This window comes from Tasmannia lanceolata, unplaced genomic scaffold (assembly GCF_043159265.1).
Source record: "Tasmannia lanceolata isolate RefF3 unplaced genomic scaffold, GAP_Taslan_0.1 ptg000005l, whole genome shotgun sequence".
Lineage (NCBI taxonomy): Eukaryota > Viridiplantae > Streptophyta > Magnoliopsida > Canellales > Winteraceae > Tasmannia > Tasmannia lanceolata.
The window spans coordinates 21,798,809-21,804,808 of record NW_027518682.1 but is presented as its reverse complement, the minus strand read 5'-3'; the positions used below and the strand labels follow the sequence as shown (position 1 = coordinate 21,804,808).

Below are 6,000 nucleotides of genomic sequence, written 5' to 3'. Positions count from 1 at the left end.
TCCGTCCCCATTACAATTTTATTTGAGAGAGATAAGAGGCAAAACCTAATTTTTAGGAGGGATAAATCAAAACAGAAAGAAATGTTAGTGGGAAACTGATTTAGGGGGAAATACGGGTTTAGACGTTTAGTGGTGCGAGATTTCAAGTTGAGCGGGGTATTATTAGGGGCGGGAAAACCGAAATTTCAAGTTGAGCGGGATATTTGTAGGGTCATTGGGCAAGATTTTCTCTTCCGAATTCGACTAAAAAAAACTTACCCACTACGTGGAGATGTGGAGAGAGTAAAACCCGTGGAGCTTTTAATGGAAAACCGTCAATCGAAGACAAAATAAATTTAGTTGCCCAGATCGGTAGGTGCAAATTGAGGGTGGGAAATTATTTCTAAGAAAAAGTTTTCCTGTTTGGTTGGAAAAGAGGAATGACATTTTGGAATCCTATAGGCTTAGTCTATATATATATATAATGGATGGCCACCCAAACAATGTGGGCCTCCACTGTATTTTAAGCTAGTGTGTAGAGAACTCTCTACACATATGTGTAGGAACCATTTTCTCATATATATATATATATATATATATATATATATATATATATATATATATATATATATATATATATATATATATGAGGGAAGGGGGTTTCACTGTTCACGCTTACGTGTCACACTCCCTTCCTCCTTTGCTATATTTTGCTCTTTCTGGTGCAATTTAAAAATTCTTTAACGACCACAAAAATCCCGGAAAATCCTATAAAAAAAAGCTAAAAGAAGGAACGGTCCCCAAGTTCTCACGATAAGAAGAGGCTATCGCGATTTTTTCGCTGCATTTTGGGGATAAAACCAATCAAAAGAGACGAACATCTCTCTCTCCGAGATTTTGGCAGATTTTCCCCATCTCAGCGTCTCCCTGCTTCGAGCCTCAAGAGATGCACGCCGGAACCGCCATCTAGAAACTTCACATCACCACCGAAATTTTCTGGATTTTTCCATGCCTTTACAACCATGTTCCCCCACCAGCTCTCTCCCCTCAAGGCCTGCTCTGCTTCCCGTGCACGATCGAGGAGAAATGAACCAGGAATCAAAGGTACTTTCCCCCTCCTGCTTTCCCTTCTGTTACGTGCCTAATCGGCCGTAACGGAAATAAACAAAATAAAAGAGAAATAGAGGGGAGGAATGGTTGATTCGAGGCAACCGGACCTCCTAGCGGCTCGATTCGAGTCGAGAGGAGCCATGACTCTCCAAAACAAAGTCTCCTTTACTGTAAATTATCTTCTCTTCTTTTTGTTCTTTTACTACTACATAAATACAAGCAAGAGAGAGTGACACATCACAAATAACTAACACCCACTACTTAACACATACACCACAACTAACACCCATAACTCTAAAAACACATTCCCACAACTAACACCCACACCATAATTATTATGCACATAACACCAGCTCTCTCCCCTCAAGGCCTGCTCTGCTTTCCCGTGCACGATCGAGGAGAAATGAACCTGGAATCAAAGGTACTTTCCCCCTTCTGCTTTCCCTTCCTCTTTCTCAGGATTTCTTTGTCCCCTTTAACATTTTTCTATGCCTTCTGATTACTCTTTCCCCTTAGTTTTTCCTTGATAAATCTGTTGTTGTCATTCCTCAATTTATGTCCTTTGTTGCTGTTGTTGTTCTCGTTGTTGATGAAAAGTAGTACTTTGGTATTGGAAATTGTATGGAGTCTACTTAATTTATCTGCCTGGGATAAGTGACATGTTTTAATTTGTATATCGGAATATGAGAGCACTGATTATTCTACTCAAAATCAAAGGCCCTGTTTGTTTGGGTTTTGATTATTGGAGTCAAAAATCTAATTCTCATTACTTAATTTATCTGCCTGAAATAAGTGACATGTTTTAATTGATTATTCTACTCAAAATCACAGGCCCTGTTTCCTTGGGTTTTGATTATTGTATGGAGTTTACTTAATTTATCTGCCTGAAATAAGTGACCTGTTTTAATTTGTATATCGGAATGTTGAGGACCAATTCTCATATGAAAGCACTGATTATTCTACTCAAGTCAAAGGCCCTGTTTGTTTGGGTTTTGATTATTGGACTCAAAGATCTAATTCTCATATACTGAGACCCTCTTCGTTTTCAATTTTGAGGACCAATTGTGTGACCAAAACTGATTATTCTACTCAAAATTAATTAAAGGCTGTGTCCAAAACTGATTATTGGACTTCGTCATTAAGTCCCACTTTGTTTTCAATTTTGAGGACCAATTGTGTGTCCAAAACTGATTATTCTACTCAAAATTAATTAAAGGCTCATATATTGGACTAAAAAAAATCTAACGCTGATATACTCAAACCCTCTTTGTTTTTGGTTTTCATGACCAATTGTGTGTCCAAAACTGATTATTGGACTTCGTCATGTTAATTTTTCCTAAGATTTTTTCGGTTGTTTTCCTAACAAAAATCTGAGATTTGTGGGTTGGTTTTCGCCTCGGTTTTTTGGGTGATTGCATTGTTTTCCATTTTGGTGTTAGTTTTTATCTAGCATTGTTTGGTTGGTGCATATGCAGATTAAAGATTTTATTGTTCTTTAATCATATAGTTCTTTAATCTGAAGATCAAAGAAACATGATTAGTGTGCATTAGTAGTGAATGTGCGGGTGACCTGAGCTTTCAAGCATTTTGTTTGATTCGATTTTAAGTTTGGAGAGAGAAAAATCTTATGTACTTAAAATTTTGTGCTTTTCTGAACTTGACATGAAGGAGAAGAGCTTTTTCAGAAAGAAGAAGGGCAGCTTTGGGAGGAAGGTAAGTAGGTTTTTTCGGAGGTCAGATTTAGGTTTTTACTTTATTTTAACGAGAATCAGGAGAATTGCAATGGGGACATGTAGGGTGTGTCTGCGTGGAGAGTTGTGGGAAATATAAGGTATGGGGAAGTTTATTTGATTGTATGCTGATATAGTATGTTGATATCAGGAAGGGTTTCAGGGATGAAATCAACCCGGTCATTTCTTAGAGCCGAGAACGAGCGAATCATATATTCGACCCTTCCTTTAGTCCTTTTTCTATTGTTTGTAAATTCTGTACTTTGTGATTTGTTTTGTATGAATTGAAGAATGGGAAAGAAACTGGGGAATTTGTTGTTGTTTGGGCAACTCTAAAAAGGAGAAGAAATTACAGATATGTTAGATGGAAGGAGATGCATTAGCAAGGTCAGTTAACTTGAGGGTTTGAGCTAATGGTTGGTGTAAGATTCAATTTAGGGACTTAATTTAGAAGATGAAACTCGAGGGGAGTGATCTCTTTGATGCAAATTGTGATGTAAAAAAAGCTTTTGCAAATTTGAGAATGAAGAGACCATGGTTACTCTAGAGCCGATGAAGCATAGATCAAAGTCGAACAGTTCTATAGAGCAGATTCATAACCAACTTCAGATCAGAATTCTTATAAATGAATTTTCATTCAAATATCAATGCATTTGTCCTACATCTTTCCTATGTGCTATTGGTGGATAATGGTGTATGTATGGCCATTTTTTCCCCACAATCTTTCCTATGTACTTTCGATTCTGTTTTAGCTTCTCTGTTAGGATGGAAAGCCTAGGATTTTTACATGGTTTGATAAAGGCTCCTACTCTATTACCATGTCATGAGGTAAATATATAGCAGTGGTCATGCAATTAGTCATGCTTAATGCAATTCGTCTGGGATTATCTAAAATGGGTATATGTAATATCAGAGCCACTGTATTTATACTTACTGGCATTTATCTGAATTGATGTTTTGCTGGCTCATACCATTATGGTCGTTCAGTGTGATTCCAGCTTACTCATCAGACAGGATAAAAGGTTGCTCTGATTAAGTCTCTAAACCTCGAATTCACGCTTTGTTCTATAGGCTGATCTTGGCATTTTGTACTTCTAATACCATCCCTTAATGTTAGATTAAAATCAATAACAGTTCATTCCTCTGTTCATTTAGTAAAATATAATGAGTGAAAGTATCAATGGAATCCATATATCATGCTGCCACCAATGGTTTGTTACTGTCTTTTTCTTTTCCATTTTGTTGAACAAATGGGATGGGATTGAAGAAGTGAACTCGATGTTGTTCAACTCCTACCTTTTAAATTGTTTCTATGTCAGTTTCTTCATTGTTTATTGTTTTATTGCAAAGAGTATTTTTTTTAAGATAATGATCTAAATAATTTCACCAAAGATTGACTAAAATGTGCTATGCTTTCTTAGCTTTCCTTTTCATGCCATCAACTGGGCAGGCTTCATCCTATTCATTTGATTTTTCACTTGGTTAGGATTTCCTTTCACCCAAGCATTGTGATTTGTTCTGTTAATTTCACATGTTAATTTGTCATATTTAAGTAACTTTCTCTGTTGTGCTTTACTGATGTACTTCGCCATGTTAATTTCTCTTGCTTTTGGTTTTGATTATTGGACTCAAAAAAATTTAATTCTTTGGACTCAAAATCTAATTCTCAAACTGATTTTTAGGACCAGTTGTGACTCCCAAACTGGTTATTGGACTGAAGATCACATCTACCCACCGTCATTTTTCCACACCTCACGCAGCTGATTATGATTGGCATTACATCAATCACACGGTTGATTATGAGGGGGGCTCAAAATATTTCCCGGCTCCTTGCTTCTGTCACTTTTCACACCTCATGCAGTTGATTATGAGATCCATATCTCATAATCATAAGATTCATTTTGGCTAAGTTCCATATCTCATATAATTCCCCAAAACGTTAGAGGGGGGGCTTTACGAATAACATTAAAGTGGGGGTTTTAGGTGGTTTTCTTCTATCTGATTGTTGTACCAAATTCAGGTTAGTAGATTCTGATTGGCATTATGCATTATGCCTGTAATTTGTGGCTCGATGCTTAGTACTTAAATCGACGGATGAAAGTTACTGTTCCGTGTTTCATTATGATATTCATTAAGTAATTTGCTCATTTATCTTCTTGCATACAGGAAATTTTGGCCAATGAGCTTTTAAGAAATTTTATTAATCATTTACGTTTTCTGGTCACCCGTGCATGGCACGGATTTCTTACTAGTATATATATATATATATATATATATATATATATATATATATATATATATATGAGGAAAGTATTCCTAAGCTATACATGTGGCCTCACATTTTTTGGGGGATCCAAAGCATTCATTTGGAAGGCCCTTCCATGGATAGGGTGTGTACAAAAAATCAGCCCTTATCTAAGCTATAGCTTAGGAACACTTCCTCTCTCTCTCTCTCTCTCTCTCTCTCTCTCTCTCTCTATATATATATATATATATATATATATATATATATATATATATATGAGAACAGTGTAGCTACACATACGTGTAGCTAACTTAGCTACACCGACGGCTTAAAATACAGTGGGCCCCACATTGTTTGGGTGATGCAAATCATTCATTTGATGGGCCCTCACATAGATAGGGTGTGCCCAAAAAATCAGCTCCATAGGATCATCCCAACCCTACGATTTGTGGAGGCAAAAATGGACGTGTAAAAACCTTCACAAATCTGTCCATTTTTGCCTCCATAGTTTGAAGGGTTGAGATCATCCAATGGAGCTGATTTTTTGGGCACACCCTATCAATGTGAAGTCCTATCAAATGAATGACTTGGATCACCCAAATAATGTGGGCCCACTGTATTTTAAGCCGTCGGTGTAGCTAAGTTAGCTACACGTATGTGTAGCTTCACTTAACTCTCTCTCTCTCTCTCTCTCTCTCTCTCTCTCTCTATATATATATATATATATATATATATATATATATATATATATATATATATATATGAGGAAGGTATTTCTGCTAACATTAGTAGCTAGCTTAGCTGCTGACGCTAGCTTAAAACATGGGTGAGGCCTCATTGTTGGGGGGGATCCAAAGCATTCATTTGGAAGGCCCTTTCAAGGATAGGGTGTCCACAAAAAATCAGCTCCATTGGATCATCTTAGGGTGTCCATTT

At 36.8% G+C, this 6,000-nt stretch overlaps 1 long non-coding RNA gene across 1 annotated transcript; it reads left to right on the top strand.

Moving 5' to 3' along the window:
- Positions 1 to 1,140: 1,140 nt before the first annotated feature.
- On the top strand, positions 1,141 to 4,971 carry LOC143876843 (uncharacterized). Its single transcript, XR_013250484.1, has 2 exons — positions 1,141 to 1,510; positions 4,502 to 4,971. It is a non-coding gene; the product is annotated as an uncharacterized LOC143876843 (long non-coding RNA).
- The last annotated feature ends 1,029 nt before the right edge of the window (positions 4,972 to 6,000 follow it).